We start from the raw sequence: 15,331 nt of genomic DNA on the forward strand, positions 1-15,331 counted from the left end.
ACTGTTCATGCCAACTCACTGCCTCGCACTTTACTACTGTGTACCACTCTTGTCGTCCAACTGCAAAAGACTGGGCCACAACAAGTTTCCGCGTCTCCATTGCACTGCGCAAACTACGAAACGCTCCCCAAACATGGCACTCACCCATGCAGACGACTTTTCCGACTTTACACGACGCTCACGCAACGCTCACGCCAGTGACAGCCTTATTTAGAGCTTGACTTCGCGCCCAAGCGAGTGAGCACATTTCGCCTACGGCTTAGGCCGCCCACCTAGTGTGGCTGCTCGGTGTCTGCAGGCAGCGAGGGGCTGCAAGCTTCCCGTATTCGCGCCTATGTCACCTCTGCTTGCTTGTCAGAGACAGAGTATCGCAAAACATACAACTCACTCCATGAATTGATTGCTACGGCATCTGTCATCAGCAGTCACAACTAGCAACACCAGTAGCAGCCGACTGCACGTAAAGAATTGGAATGTGCAGTGGGATTTTTGTGAATTCGGCGCAAGGCTGATCTTTCCGACATAGGTTTGAGAATCCTATGGGAACACGTGTACTGTTTCTAAATTAAGTGTAGTGGTGGGAGGAGGGTACTTCCTGCGCATTACAGCACGCTTGCCAATTGTGGCTGCAAATCGTTCGCTCGTATCTGCCTTGACACATTTTCTGGCTGTGAATTATTCCACTTGCATGGCAGTGTGCGCATGTTGGTGTGTTAAAAATTCTGGAGGCGCTGGGTATCGATCCCAGTACCTCTCGCATGCTAAGCGAGCGCTCTACCATCTGAGCTACGGCCCCTGCTGACCAACTGCGCTACATACAGCCATATCAATTGCACAGACCCTTGCACTCCAATTATTCCGCAGACAAACACTACTCTCAATGTGTCTGTGAGGGTGTCTTTCAGGTTTCCTGCATTCTGTATCGAATCGTAGTTGGCCAAAATCAAAGTGGCACGCACGACGTCGAAAATAGCGTTCGGCCAACGCTCTGAGGTAGACGAAAGTGTTGTTCACTCTCTAGACTTCACTGAGGTTAGGCCGTTTTACCTAAGGCAGATTTGCACTCGATGACACCTCGACAACAGCCGGTCCTCACATTTACGTCTTGCTCTCCTTACGTCAGTATACTAGTCTGTGACGCTGGCTTTGCAACATCTTGCGTGCCTTTAGGCTCGCCGCGACCAACACTTACCACGCACTGACCACAAAACATGGAGGCGCCGGGGCTTCAACCCGGGACCGTTCACATGCAAAGCGAACGCTCTACCAACTGAGCTACGCCGCCAAGCACAACCATGCTGCGCTCTTCTCCATTCTTTACTACTCTTATGTGCACGGACGCGATGGTTGGTTGGTTTGCAGGGCTGAAGGGAACAGAGTACAAAGGCGCGGACGCGTTCATATACACAAGAGTTCCAAGTAGTTTCGATGCTCTGGTATTACGACTGCAAATTCCGTCCGTTTTTAACGTCTTAAATTGAAGGGGCAGTCACAAGCTGCTCTGTTTTCAAGCCATGTCGACAATCACACAGCACCTGAGGTAACAAGCACATCTGAAGCCCCATTGTGCACTCGACTGTTCATGCCAACTCACTGCCTCGCACTTTACTACTGTGTACCACTCTTGTCGTCCAACTGCAAAAGACTGGGCCACAACAAGTTTCCGCGTCTCCATTGCACTGCGCAAACTACGAAACGCTCCCCAAACATGGCACTCACCCATGCAGACGACTTTTCCGACTTTACACGACGCTCACGCAACGCTCACGCCAGTGACAGCCTTATTTAGAGCTTGACTTCGCGCCCAAGCGAGTGAGCACATTTCGCCTACGGCTTAGGCCGCCCACCTAGTGTGGCTGCTCGGTGTCTGCAGGCAGCGAGGGGCTGCAAGCTTCCCGTATTCGCGCCTATGTCACCTCTGCTTGCTTGTCAGAGACAGAGTATCGCAAAACATACAACTCACTCCATGAATTGATTGCTACGGCATCTGTCATCAGCAGTCACAACTAGCAACACCAGTAGCAGCCGACTGCACGTAAAGAATTGGAATGTGCAGTGGGATTTTTGTGAATTCGGCGCAAGGCTGATCTTTCCGACATAGGTTTGAGAATCCTATGGGAACACGTGTACTGTTTCTAAATTAAGTGTAGTGGTGGGAGGAGGGTACTTCCTGCGCATTACAGCACGCTTGCCAATTGTGGCTGCTAATCGTTCGCTCGTATCTGCCTTGACACATTTTCTGGCTGTGAATTATTCCACTTGCATGGCAGTGTGCGCATGTTGGTGTGTTAAAAATTCTGGAGGCGCTGGGTATCGATCCCAGTACCTCTCGCATGCTAAGCGAGCGCTCTACCATCTGAGCTACGGCCCCTGCTGACCAACTGCGCTACATACAGCCATATCAATTGCACAGACCCTTGCACTCCAATTATTCCGCAGACAAACACTACTCTCAATGTGTCTGTGAGGGTGTCTTTCAGGTTTCCTGCATTCTGTATCGAATCGTAGTTGGCCAAAATCAAAGTGGCACGCACGACGTCGAAAATAGCGTTCGGCCAACGCTCTGAGGTAGACGAAAGTGTTGTTCACTCTCTAGACTTCACTGAGGTTAGGCCGTTTTACCTAAGGCAGATTTGCACTCGATGACACCTCGACAACAGCCGGTCCTCACATTTACGTCTTGCTCTCCTTACGTCAGTATACGAGTCTGTGACGCTGGCTTTGCAACATCTTGCGTGCCTTTAGGCTCGCCGCGACCAACACTTACCACGCACTGACCACAAAACATGGAGGCGCCGGGGCTTCAACCCGGGACCGTTCACATGCAAAGCGAACGCTCTACCAACTGAGCTACGCCGCCAAGCACAACCATGCTGCGCTCTTCTCCATTCTTTACTACTCTTATGTGCACGGACGCGATGGTTGGTTGGTTTGCAGGGCTGAAGGGAACAGAGTACAAAGGCGCGGACGCGTTCATATACACAAGAGTTCCAAGTAGTTTCGATGCTCTGGTATTACGACTGCAAATTCCGTCCGTTTTTAACGTCTTAAATTGAAGGGGCAGTCACAAGCTGCTCTGTTTTCAAGCCATGTCGACAATCACACAGCACCTGAGGTAACAAGCACATCTGAAGCCCCATTGTGCACTCGACTGTTCATGCCAACTCACTGCCTCGCACTTTACTACTGTGTACCACTCTTGTCGTCCAACTGCAAAAGACTGGGCCACAACAAGTTTCCGCGTCTCCATTGCACTGCGCAAACTACGAAACGCTCCCCAAACATGGCACTCACCCATGCAGACGACTTTTCCGACTTTACACGACGCTCACGCAACGCTCACGCCAGTGACAGCCTTATTTAGAGCTTGACTTCGCGCCCAAGCGAGTGAGCACATTTCGCCTACGGCTTAGGCCGCCCACCTAGTGTGGCTGCTCGGTGTCTGAAGGCAGCGAGGGGCTGCAAGCTTCCCGTATTCGCGCCTATGTCACCTCTGCTTGCTTGTCAGAGACAGAGTATCGCAAAACATACAACTCACTCCATGAATTGATTGCTACGGCATCTGTCATCAGCAGTCACAACTAGCAACACCAGTAGCAGCCGACTGCACGTAAAGAATTGGAATGTGCAGTGGGATTTTTGTGAATTCGGCGCAAGGCTGATCTTTCCGACATAGGTTTGAGAATCCTATGGGAACACGTGTACTGTTTCTAAATTAAGTGTAGTGGTGGGAGGAGGGTACTTCCTGCGCATTACAGCACGCTTGCCAATTGTGGCTGCAAATCGTTCGCTCGTATCTGCCTTGACACATTTTCTGGCTGTGAATTATTCCACTTGCATGGCAGTGTGCGCATGTTGGTGTGTTAAAAATTCTGGAGGCGCTGGGTATCGATCCCAGTACCTCTCGCATGCTAAGCGAGCGCTCTACCATCTGAGCTACGCCCCCTGCTGACCAACTGCGCTACATACAGCCATATCAATTGCACAGACCCTTGCACTCCAATTATTCCGCAGACAAACACTACTCTCAATGTGTCTGTGAGGGTGTCTTTCAGGTTTCCTGCATTCTGTATCGAATCGTAGTTGGCCAGAATCAAAGTGGCACGCACGACGTCGAAAATAGCGTTCGGCCAACGCTCTGAGGTAGACGAAAGTGTTGTTCACTCTCTAGACTTCACTGAGGTTAGGCCGTTTTACCCAAGGCAGATTTGCACTCGATGACACCTCGACAACAGCCGGTCCTCACATTTACGTCTTGCTCTCCTTACGTCAGTATACTAGTCTGTGACGCTGGCTTTGCAACATCTTGCGTGCCTTTAGGCTCGCCGCGACCAACACTTACCACGCACTGACCACAAAACATGGAGGCGCCGGGGCTTGAACCCGGGACCTTTCACATGCAAAGCGAACGCTCTACCAACTGAGCTACGCCCCCAAGCACAACCAAGCTGCGCTGTTCTCCATTCTTTACTACTCTTATGTGCACGGACACGATGGTTGGTTGGTTTGCAGGGCTGAAGGGAACAGAGTACAAAGGCGCGGACGCGTTCATATACACAAGAGTTCCAAGTAGTTTCGATGCTCTCGTATTACGACTGCAAATTCCGTCCGTTTTTAACGTCTTAAATTGAAGGGGCAGTCACAAGCTGCTCTGTTTTCAAGCCATGTCGACAATCACACAGCACCTGAGGTAACAAGCACATCTGAAGCCCCATTGTGCACTCGACTGTTCATGCCAACTCACTGCCTCGCACTTTACTACTGTGTACCACTCTTGTCGTCCAACTGCAAAAGACTGGGCCACAACAAGTTTCCGCGTCTCCATTGCACTGCGCAAACTACGAAACGCTCCCCAAACATGGCACTCACCCATGCAGACGACTTTTCCGACTTTACACGACGCTCACGCAACGCTCACGCCAGTGACAGCCTTATTTAGAGCTTGACTTCGCGCCCAAGCGAGTGAGCACATTTCGCCTACGGCTTAGGCCGCCCACCTAGTGTGGCTGCTCGGTGTCTGCAGGCAGCGAGGGGCTGCAAGCTTCCCGTATTCGCGCCTATGTCACCTCTGCTTGCTTGTCAGAGACAGAGTATCGCAAAACATACAACTCACTCCATGAATTGATTGCTACGGCATCTGTCATCAGCAGTCACAACTAGCAACACCAGTAGCAGCCGACTGCACGTAAAGAATTGGAATGTGCAGTGGGATTTTTGTGAATTCGGCGCAAGGCTGATCTTTCCGACATAGGTTTGAGAATCCTATGGGAACACGTGTACTGTTTCTAAATTAAGTGTAGTGGTGGGAGGAGGGTACTTCCTGCGCATTACAGCACGCTTGCCAATTGTGGCTGCTAATCGTTCGCTCGTATCTGCCTTGACACATTTTCTGGCTGTGAATTATTCCACTTGCATGGCAGTGTGCGCATGTTGGTGTGTTAAAAATTCTGGAGGCGCTGGGTATCGATCCCAGTACCTCTCGCATGCTAAGCGAGCGCTCTACCATCTGAGCTACGGCCCCTGCTGACCAACTGCGCTACATACAGCCATATCAATTGCACAGACCCTTGCACTCCAATTATTCCGCAGACAAACACTACTCTCAATGTGTCTGTGAGGGTGTCTTTCAGGTTTCCTGCATTCTGTATCGAATCGTAGTTGGCCAGAATCAAAGTGGCACGCACGACGTCGAAAATAGCGTTCGGCCAACGCTCTGAGGTAGACGAAAGTGTTGTTCACTCTCTAGACTTCACTGAGGTTAGGCCGTTTTACCTAAGGCAGATTTGCACTCGATGACACCTCGACAACAGCCGGTCCTCACATTTACGTCTTGCTCTCCTTACGTCAGTATACGAGTCTGTGACGCTGGCTTTGCAACATCTTGCGTGCCTTTAGGCTCGCCGCGACCAACACTTACCACGCACTGACCACAAAACATGGAGGCGCCGGGGCTTCAACCCGGGACCGTTCACATGCAAAGCGAACGCTCTACCAACTGAGCTACGCCGCCAAGCACAACCATGCTGCGCTCTTCTCCATTCTTTACTACTCTTATGTGCACGGACGCGATGGTTGGTTGGTTTGCAGGGCTGAAGGGAACAGAGTACAAAGGCGCGGACGCGTTCATATACACAAGAGTTCCAAGTAGTTTCGATGCTCTGGTATTACGACTGCAAATTCCGTCCGTTTTTAACGTCTTAAATTGAAGGGGCAGTCACAAGCTGCTCTGTTTTCAAGCCATGTCGACAATCACACAGCACCTGAGGTAACAAGCACATCTGAAGCCCCATTGTGCACTCGACTGTTCATGCCAACTCACTGCCTCGCACTTTACTACTGTGTACCACTCTTGTCGTCCAACTGCAAAAGACTGGGCCACAACAAGTTTCCGCGTCTCCATTGCACTGCGCAAACTACGAAACGCTCCCCAAACATGGCACTCACCCATGCAGACGACTTTTCCGACTTTACACGACGCTCACGCAACGCTCACGCCAGTGACAGCCTTATTTAGAGCTTGACTTCGCGCCCAAGCGAGTGAGCACATTTCGCCTACGGCTTAGGCCGCCCACCTAGTGTGGCTGCTCGGTGTCTGAAGGCAGCGAGGGGCTGCAAGCTTCCCGTATTCGCGCCTATGTCACCTCTGCTTGCTTGTCAGAGACAGAGTATCGCAAAACATACAACTCACTCCATGAATTGATTGCTACGGCATCTGTCATCAGCAGTCACAACTAGCAACACCAGTAGCAGCCGACTGCACGTAAAGAATTGGAATGTGCAGTGGGATTTTTGTGAATTCGGCGCAAGGCTGATCTTTCCGACATAGGTTTGAGAATCCTATGGGAACACGTGTACTGTTTCTAAATTAAGTGTAGTGGTGGGAGGAGGGTACTTCCTGCGCATTACAGCACGCTTGCCAATTGTGGCTGCAAATCGTTCGCTCGTATCTGCCTTGACACATTTTCTGGCTGTGAATTATTCCACTTGCATGGCAGTGTGCGCATGTTGGTGTGTTAAAAATTCTGGAGGCGCTGGGTATCGATCCCAGTACCTCTCGCATGCTAAGCGAGCGCTCTACCATCTGAGCTACGCCCCCTGCTGACCAACTGCGCTACATACAGCCATATCAATTGCACAGACCCTTGCACTCCAATTATTCCGCAGACAAACACTACTCTCAATGTGTCTGTGAGGGTGTCTTTCAGGTTTCCTGCATTCTGTATCGAATCGTAGTTGGCCAGAATCAAAGTGGCACGCACGACGTCGAAAATAGCGTTCGGCCAACGCTCTGAGGTAGACGAAAGTGTTGTTCACTCTCTAGACTTCACTGAGGTTAGGCCGTTTTACCCAAGGCAGATTTGCACTCGATGACACCTCGACAACAGCCGGTCCTCACATTTACGTCTTGCTCTCCTTACGTCAGTATACTAGTCTGTGACGCTGGCTTTGCAACATCTTGCGTGCCTTTAGGCTCGCCGCGACCAACACTTACCACGCACTGACCACAAAACATGGAGGCGCCGGGGCTTGAACCCGGGACCTTTCACATGCAAAGCGAACGCTCTACCAACTGAGCTACGCCCCCAAGCACAACCAAGCTGCGCTGTTCTCCATTCTTTACTACTCTTATGTGCACGGACACGATGGTTGGTTGGTTTGCAGGGCTGAAGGGAACAGAGTACAAAGGCGCGGACGCGTTCATATACACAAGAGTTCCAAGTAGTTTCGATGCTCTCGTATTACGACTGCAAATTCCGTCCGTTTTTAACGTCTTAAATTGAAGGGGCAGTCACAAGCTGCTCTGTTTTCAAGCCATGTCGACAATCACACAGCACCTGAGGTAACAAGCACATCTGAAGCCCCATTGTGCACTCGACTGTTCATGCCAACTCACTGCCTCGCACTTTACTACTGTGTACCACTCTTGTCGTCCAACTGCAAAAGACTGGGCCACAACAAGTTTCCGCGTCTCCATTGCACTGCGCAAACTACGAAACGCTCCCCAAACATGGCACTCACCCATGCAGACGACTTTTCCGACTTTACACGACGCTCACGCAACGCTCACGCCAGTGACAGCCTTATTTAGAGCTTGACTTCGCGCCCAAGCGAGTGAGCACATTTCGCCTACGGCTTAGGCCGCCCACCTAGTGTGGCTGCTCGGTGTCTGCAGGCAGCGAGGGGCTGCAAGCTTCCCGTATTCGCGCCTATGTCACCTCTGCTTGCTTGTCAGAGACAGAGTATCGCAAAACATACAACTCACTCCATGAATTGATTGCTACGGCATCTGTCATCAGCAGTCACAACTAGCAACACCAGTAGCAGCCGACTGCACGTAAAGAATTGGAATGTGCAGTGGGATTTTTGTGAATTCGGCGCAAGGCTGATCTTTCCGACATAGGTTTGAGAATCCTATGGGAACACGTGTACTGTTTCTAAATTAAGTGTAGTGGTGGGAGGAGGGTACTTCCTGCGCATTACAGCACGCTTGCCAATTGTGGCTGCAAATCGTTCGCTCGTATCTGCCTTGACACATTTTCTGGCTGTGAATTATTCCACTTGCATGGCAGTGTGCGCATGTTGGTGTGTTAAAAATTCTGGAGGCGCTGGGTATCGATCCCAGTACCTCTCGCATGCTAAGCGAGCGCTCTACCATCTGAGCTACGCCCCCTGCTGACCAACTGCGCTACATACAGCCATATCAATTGCACAGACCCTTGCACTCCAATTATTCCGCAGACAAACACTACTCTCAATGTGTCTGTGAGGGTGTCTTTCAGGTTTCCTGCATTCTGTATCGAATCGTAGTTGGCCAGAATCAAAGTGGCACGCACGACGTCGAAAATAGCGTTCGGCCAACGCTCTGAGGTAGACGAAAGTGTTGTTCACTCTCTAGACTTCACTGACGTTAGGCCGTTTTACCCAAGGCATATTTGCAATCGATGACACCTCGACAACAGCCGGTCCTCACATTTACGTCTTGCTCTCCTTACGTCAGTATACTAGTCTGTGACGCTGGCTTTGCAACATCTTGCGTGCCTTTAGGCTCGCCGCGACCAACACTTACCACGCACTGACCACAAAACATGGAGTCGCCGGGGCTTGAACCCGGGACCTTTCACATGCAAAGCGAACGCTCTACCAACTGAGCTACGCCCCCAAGCACAACCAAGCTGCGCTGTTCTCCATTCTTTACTACTCTTATGTGCACGGACACGATGGTTGGTTGGTTTGCAGGGCTGAAGGGAACAGAGTACAAAGGCGCGGACGCGTTCATATACACAAGAGTTCCAAGTAGTTTCGATGCTCTCGTATTACGACTGCAAATTCCGTCCGTTTTTAACGTCTTAAATTGAAGGGGCAGTCACAAGCTGCTCTGTTTTCAAGCCATGTCGACAATCACACAGCACCTGAGGTAACAAGCACATCTGAAGCCCCATTGTGCACTCGACTGTTCATGCCAACTCACTGCCTCGCACTTTACTACTGTGTACCACTCTTGTCGTCCAACTGCAAAAGACTGGGCCACAACAAGTTTCCGCGTCTCCATTGCACTGCGCAAACTACGAAACGCTCCCCAAACATGGCACTCACCCATGCAGACGACTTTTCCGACTTTACACGACGCTCACGCAACGCTCACGCCAGTGACAGCCTTATTTAGAGCTTGACTTCGCGCCCAAGCGAGTGAGCACATTTCGCCTACGGCTTAGGCCGCCCACCTAGTGTGGCTGCTCGGTGTCTGCAGGCAGCGAGGGGCTGCAAGCTTCCCGTATTCGCGCCTATGTCACCTCTGCTTGCTTGTCAGAGACAGAGTATCGCAAAACATACAACTCACTCCATGAATTGATTGCTACGGCATCTGTCATCAGCAGTCACAACTAGCAACACCAGTAGCAGCCGACTGCACGTAAAGAATTGGAATGTGCAGTGGGATTTTTGTGAATTCGGCGCAAGGCTGATCTTTCCGACATAGGTTTGAGAATCCTATGGGAACACGTGTACTGTTTCTAAATTAAGTGTAGTGGTGGGAGGAGGGTACTTCCTGCGCATTACAGCACGCTTGCCAATTGTGGCTGCTAATCGTTCGCTCGTATCTGCCTTGACACATTTTCTGGCTGTGAATTATTCCACTTGCATGGCAGTGTGCGCATGTTGGTGTGTTAAAAATTCTGGAGGCGCTGGGTATCGATCCCAGTACCTCTCGCATGCTAAGCGAGCGCTCTACCATCTGAGCTACGCCCCCTGCTGACCAACTGCGCTACATACAGCCATATCAATTGCACAGACCCTTGCACTCCAATTATTCCGCAGACAAACACTACTCTCAATGTGTCTGTGAGGGTGTCTTTCAGGTTTCCTGCATTCTGTATCGAATCGTAGTTGGCCAGAATCAAAGTGGCACGCACGACGTCGAAAATAGCGTTCGGCCAACGCTCTGAGGTAGACGAAAGTGTTGTTCACTCTCTAGACTTCACTGAGGTTAGGCCGTTTTACCCAAGGCAGATTTGCACTCGATGACACCTCGACAACAGCCGGTCCTCACATTTACGTCTTGCTCTCCTTACGTCAGTATACTAGTCTGTGACGCTGGCTTTGCAACATCTTGCGTGCCTTTAGGCTCGCCGCGACCAACACTTACCACGCACTGACCACAAAACATGGAGGCGCCGGGGCTTCAACCCGGGACCTTTCACATGCAAAGCGAACGCTCTACCAACTGAGCTACGCCCCCAAGCACAACCAAGCTGCGCTGTTCTCCATTCTTTACTACTCTTATGTGCACGGACACGATGGTTGGTTGGTTTGCAGGGCTGAAGGGAACAGAGTACAAAGGCGCGGACGCGTTCATATACACAAGAGTTCCAAGTAGTTTCGATGCTCTGGTATTACGACTGCAAATTCCGTCCGTTTTTAACGTCTTAAATTGAAGGGGCAGTCACAAGCTGCTCTGTTTTCAAGCCATGTCGACAATCACACAGCACCTGAGGTAACAAGCACATCTGAAGCCCCATTGTGCACTCGACTGTTCATGCCAACTCACTGCCTCGCACTTTACTACTGTGTACCACTCTTGTCGTCCAACTGCAAAAGACTGGGCCACAACAAGTTTCCGCGTCTCCATTGCACTGCGCAAACTACGAAACGCTCCCCAAACATGGCACTCACCCATGCAGACGTCTTTTCCGACTTTACACGACGCTCACGCAACGCTCACGCTAGTGACACCCTTATTTAGAGCTTGACGTCGCGCCCAAGCGAGTGAGCACATTTCGCCTACGGCTTAGGCCGCCCACCTAGTGTGGCTGCTCGGTGTCTGCAGGCAGCGAGGGGCTGCAAGCTTCCCGTATTCGCGCCTATGTCACCTCTGCTTGCTTGTCAGAGACAGAGTATCGCAAAACATACAACTCACTCCATGAATTGATTGCTACGGCATCTGTCATCAGCAGTCACAACTAGCAACACCAGTAGCAGCCGACTGCACGTAAAGAATTGGAATGTGCAGTGGGATTTTTGTGAATTCGGCGCAAGGCTGATCTTTCCGACATAGGTTTGAGAATCCTATGGGAACACGTGTACTGTTTCTAAATTAAGTGTAGTGGTGGGAGGAGGGTACTTCCTGCGCATTACAGCACGCTTGCCAATTGTGGCTGCTAATCGTTCGCTCGTATCTGCCTTGACACATTTTCTGGCTGTGAATTATTCCACTTGCATGGCAGTGTGCGCATGTTGGTGTGTTAAAAATTCTGGAGGCGCTGGGTATCGATCACAGTACCTCTCGCATGCTAAGCGAGCGCTCTACCATCTGAGCTACGGCCCCTGCTGACCAACTGCGCTACATACAGCCATATCAATTGCACAGACCCTTGCACTCCAATTATTCCGCAGACAAACACTACTCTCAATGTGTCTGTGAGGGTGTCTTTCAGGTTTCCTGCATTCTGTATCGAATCGTAGTTGGCCAAAATCAAAGTGGCACGCACGACGTCGAAAATAGCGTTCGGCCAACGCTCTGAGGTAGACGAAAGTGTTGTTCACTCTCTAGACTTCACTGAGGTTAGGCCGTTTTACCTAAGGCAGATTTGCACTCGATGACACCTCGACAACAGCCGGTCCTCACATTTACGTCTTGCTCTCCTTACGTCAGTATACGAGTCTGTGACGCTGGCTTTGCAACATCTTGCGTGCCTTTAGGCTCGCCGCGACCAACACTTACCACGCACTGACCACAAAACATGGAGGCGCCGGGGCTTCAACCCGGGACCGTTCACATGCAAAGCGAACGCTCTACCAACTGAGCTACGCCGCCAAGCACAACCATGCTGCGCTCTTCTCCATTCTTTACTACTCTTATGTGCACGGACGCGATGGTTGGTTGGTTTGCAGGGCTGAAGGGAACAGAGTACAAAGGCGCGGACGCGTTCATATACACAAGAGTTCCAAGTAGTTTCGATGCTCTGGTATTACGACTGCAAATTCCGTCCGTTTTTAACGTCTTAAATTGAAGGGGCAGTCACAAGCTGCTCTGTTTTCAAGCCATGTCGACAATCACACAGCACCTGAGGTAACAAGCACATCTGAAGCCCCATTGTGCACTCGACTGTTCATGCCAACTCACTGCCTCGCACTTTACTACTGTGTACCACTCTTGTCGTCCAACTGCAAAAGACTGGGCCACAACAAGTTTCCGCGTCTCCATTGCACTGCGCAAACTACGAAACGCTCCCCAAACATGGCACTCACCCATGCAGACGACTTTTCCGACTTTACACGACGCTCACGCAACGCTCACGCCAGTGACAGCCTTATTTAGAGCTTGACTTCGCGCCCAAGCGAGTGAGCACATTTCGCCTACGGCTTAGGCCGCCCACCTAGTGTGGCTGCTCGGTGTCTGCAGGCAGCGAGGGGCTGCAAGCTTCCCGTATTCGCGCCTATGTCACCTCTGCTTGCTTGTCAGAGACAGAGTATCGCAAAACATACAACTCACTCCATGAATTGATTGCTACGGCATCTGTCATCAGCAGTCACAACTAGCAACACCAGTAGCAGCCGACTGCACGTAAAGAATTGGAATGTGCAGTGGGATTTTTGTGAATTCGGCGCAAGGCTGATCTTTCCGACATAGGTTTGAGAATCCTATGGGAACACGTGTACTGTTTCTAAATTAAGTGTAGTGGTGGGAGGAGGGTACTTCCTGCGCATTACAGCACGCTTGCCAATTGTGGCTGCTAATCGTTCGCTCGTATCTGCCTTGACACATTTTCTGGCTGTGAATTATTCCACTTGCATGGCAGTGTGCGCATGTTGGTGTGTTAAAAATTCTGGAGGCGCTGGGTATCGATCCCAGTACCTCTCGCATGCTAAGCGAGCGCTCTACCATCTGAGCTACGCCCCCTGCTGACCAACTGCGCTACATACAGCCATATCAATTACACAGACCCTTGCACTCCAATTATTCCGCAGACAAACACTACTCTCAATGTGTCTGTGAGGGTGTCTTTCAGGTTTCCTGCATTCTGTATCGAATCGTAGTTGGCCAGAATCAAAGTGGCACGCACGACGTCGAAAATAGCGTTCGGCCAACGCTCTGAGGTAGACGAAAGTGTTGTTCACTCTCTAGACTTCACTGAGGTTAGGCCGTTTTACCCAAGGCAGATTTGCACTCGATGACACCTCGACAACAGCCGGTCCTCACATTTACGTCTTGCTCTCCTTACGTCAGTATACTAGTCTGTGACGCTGGCTTTGCAACATCTTGCGTGCCTTTAGGCTCGCCGCGACCAACACTTACCACGCACTGACCACAAAACATGGAGGCGCCGGGGCTTCAACCCGGGACCGTTCACATGCAAAGCGAACGCTCTACCAACTGAGCTACGCCGCCAAGCACAACCATGCTGCGCTCTTCTCCATTCTTTACTACTCTTATGTGCACGGACGCGATGGTTGGTTGGTTTGCAGGGCTGAAGGGAACAGAGTACAAAGGCGCGGACGCGTTCATATACACAAGAGTTCCAAGTAGTTTCGATGCTCTGGTATTACGACTGCAAATTCCGTCCGTTTTTAACGTCTTAAATTGAAGGGGCAGTCACAAGCTGCTCTGTTTTCAAGCCATGTCGACAATCACACAGCACCTGAGGTAACAAGCACATCTGAAGCCCCATTGTGCACTCGACTGTTCATGCCAACTCACTGCCTCGCACTTTACTACTGTGTACCACTCTTGTCGTCCAACTGCAAAAGACTGGGCCACAACAAGTTTCCGCGTCTCCATTGCACTGCGCAAACTACGAAACGCTCCCCAAACATGGCACTCACCCATGCAGACGACTTTTCCGACTTTACACGACGCTCACGCAACGCTCACGCCAGTGACAGCCTTATTTAGAGCTTGACTTCGCGCCCAAGCGAGTGAGCACATTTCGCCTACGGCTTAGGCCGCCCACCTAGTGTGGCTGCTCGGTGTCTGCAGGCAGCGAGGGGCTGCAAGCTTCCCGTATTCGCGCCTATGTCACCTCTGCTTGCTTGTCAGAGACAGAGTATCGCAAAACATACAACTCACTCCATGAATTGATTGCTACGGCATCTGTCATCAGCAGTCACAACTAGCAACACCAGTAGCAGCCGACTGCACGTAAAGAATTGGAATGTGCAGTGGGATTTTTGTGAATTCGGCGCAAGGCTGATCTTTCCGACATAGGTTTGAGAATCCTATGGGAACACGTGTACTGTTTCTAAATTAAGTGTAGTGGTGGGAGGAGGGTACTTCCTGCGCATTACAGCACGCTTGCCAATTGTGGCTGCTAATCGTTCGCTCGTATCTGCCTTGACACATTTTCTGGCTGTGAATTATTCCACTTGCATGGCAGTGTGCGCATGTTGGTGTGTTAAAAATTCTGGAGGCGCTGGGTATCGATCCCAGTACCTCTCGCATGCTAAGCGAGCGCTCTACCATCTGAGCTACGGCCCCTGCTGACCAACTGCGCTACATACAGCCATATCAATTGCACAGACCCTTGCACTCCAATTATTCCGCAGACAAACACTACTCTCAATGTGTCTGTGAGGGTGTCTTTCAGGTTTCCTGCATTCTGTATCGAATCGTAGTTGGCCAAAATCAAAGTGGCACGCACGACGTCGAAAATAGCGTTCGGCCAACGCTCTGAGGTAGACGAAAGTGTTGTTCACTCTCTAGACTTCACTGAGGTTAGGCCGTTTTACCTAAGGCAGATTTGCACTCGATGACACCTCGACAACAGCCGGTCCTCACATTTACGTCTTGCTCTCCTTACGTCAGTATACGAGTCTGTGACGCTGGCTTTGCCACATC

General features: G+C 50.9%; 18 non-coding genes across 18 annotated transcripts; all 18 read right to left on the reverse strand.

Moving 5' to 3' along the window:
- Positions 1-723: 723 nt before the first annotated feature.
- On the reverse strand, positions 724-796 carry Trnaa-agc (transfer RNA alanine (anticodon AGC)). The gene has a single exon. It is a non-coding gene; the product is annotated as a tRNA-Ala (tRNA).
- Positions 797-1,212: 416 nt separating this feature from the next.
- Trnaa-ugc (transfer RNA alanine (anticodon UGC)) lies at positions 1,213-1,285 on the reverse strand. The gene has a single exon. It is a non-coding gene; the product is annotated as a tRNA-Ala (tRNA).
- A 1,013-nt stretch (positions 1,286-2,298) lies between these two features.
- Trnaa-agc (transfer RNA alanine (anticodon AGC)) lies at positions 2,299-2,371 on the reverse strand. The gene has a single exon. It is a non-coding gene; the product is annotated as a tRNA-Ala (tRNA).
- Positions 2,372-2,787: 416 nt separating this feature from the next.
- On the reverse strand, positions 2,788-2,860 carry Trnaa-ugc (transfer RNA alanine (anticodon UGC)). The gene has a single exon. It is a non-coding gene; the product is annotated as a tRNA-Ala (tRNA).
- A 1,013-nt stretch (positions 2,861-3,873) lies between these two features.
- Trnaa-agc (transfer RNA alanine (anticodon AGC)) lies at positions 3,874-3,946 on the reverse strand. Its single transcript has one exon. It is a non-coding gene; the product is annotated as a tRNA-Ala (tRNA).
- A 416-nt stretch (positions 3,947-4,362) lies between these two features.
- Trnaa-ugc (transfer RNA alanine (anticodon UGC)) lies at positions 4,363-4,435 on the reverse strand. Its single transcript has one exon. It is a non-coding gene; the product is annotated as a tRNA-Ala (tRNA).
- Positions 4,436-5,448: 1,013 nt separating this feature from the next.
- Positions 5,449-5,521, reverse strand: Trnaa-agc (transfer RNA alanine (anticodon AGC)). Its single transcript has one exon. It is a non-coding gene; the product is annotated as a tRNA-Ala (tRNA).
- Positions 5,522-5,937: 416 nt separating this feature from the next.
- Trnaa-ugc (transfer RNA alanine (anticodon UGC)) lies at positions 5,938-6,010 on the reverse strand. The gene has a single exon. It is a non-coding gene; the product is annotated as a tRNA-Ala (tRNA).
- Positions 6,011-7,023: 1,013 nt separating this feature from the next.
- Positions 7,024-7,096, reverse strand: Trnaa-agc (transfer RNA alanine (anticodon AGC)). The gene has a single exon. It is a non-coding gene; the product is annotated as a tRNA-Ala (tRNA).
- Positions 7,097-7,512: 416 nt separating this feature from the next.
- On the reverse strand, positions 7,513-7,585 carry Trnaa-ugc (transfer RNA alanine (anticodon UGC)). The gene has a single exon. It is a non-coding gene; the product is annotated as a tRNA-Ala (tRNA).
- Positions 7,586-8,598: 1,013 nt separating this feature from the next.
- On the reverse strand, positions 8,599-8,671 carry Trnaa-agc (transfer RNA alanine (anticodon AGC)). Its single transcript has one exon. It is a non-coding gene; the product is annotated as a tRNA-Ala (tRNA).
- Positions 8,672-9,087: 416 nt separating this feature from the next.
- Positions 9,088-9,160, reverse strand: Trnaa-ugc (transfer RNA alanine (anticodon UGC)). The gene has a single exon. It is a non-coding gene; the product is annotated as a tRNA-Ala (tRNA).
- Positions 9,161-10,173: 1,013 nt separating this feature from the next.
- On the reverse strand, positions 10,174-10,246 carry Trnaa-agc (transfer RNA alanine (anticodon AGC)). Its single transcript has one exon. It is a non-coding gene; the product is annotated as a tRNA-Ala (tRNA).
- Positions 10,247-10,662: 416 nt separating this feature from the next.
- Positions 10,663-10,735, reverse strand: Trnaa-ugc (transfer RNA alanine (anticodon UGC)). The gene has a single exon. It is a non-coding gene; the product is annotated as a tRNA-Ala (tRNA).
- Positions 10,736-12,237: 1,502 nt separating this feature from the next.
- Trnaa-ugc (transfer RNA alanine (anticodon UGC)) lies at positions 12,238-12,310 on the reverse strand. The gene has a single exon. It is a non-coding gene; the product is annotated as a tRNA-Ala (tRNA).
- A 1,013-nt stretch (positions 12,311-13,323) lies between these two features.
- Trnaa-agc (transfer RNA alanine (anticodon AGC)) lies at positions 13,324-13,396 on the reverse strand. The gene has a single exon. It is a non-coding gene; the product is annotated as a tRNA-Ala (tRNA).
- A 416-nt stretch (positions 13,397-13,812) lies between these two features.
- Positions 13,813-13,885, reverse strand: Trnaa-ugc (transfer RNA alanine (anticodon UGC)). Its single transcript has one exon. It is a non-coding gene; the product is annotated as a tRNA-Ala (tRNA).
- A 1,013-nt stretch (positions 13,886-14,898) lies between these two features.
- Positions 14,899-14,971, reverse strand: Trnaa-agc (transfer RNA alanine (anticodon AGC)). The gene has a single exon. It is a non-coding gene; the product is annotated as a tRNA-Ala (tRNA).
- Positions 14,972-15,331: the final 360 nt, after the last annotated feature.

The sequence above is a fragment of the Schistocerca serialis genome, chromosome 10 (assembly GCF_023864345.2).
Source record: "Schistocerca serialis cubense isolate TAMUIC-IGC-003099 chromosome 10, iqSchSeri2.2, whole genome shotgun sequence".
NCBI classification, from domain to species: Eukaryota; Metazoa; Arthropoda; class Insecta; order Orthoptera; family Acrididae; genus Schistocerca; species Schistocerca serialis.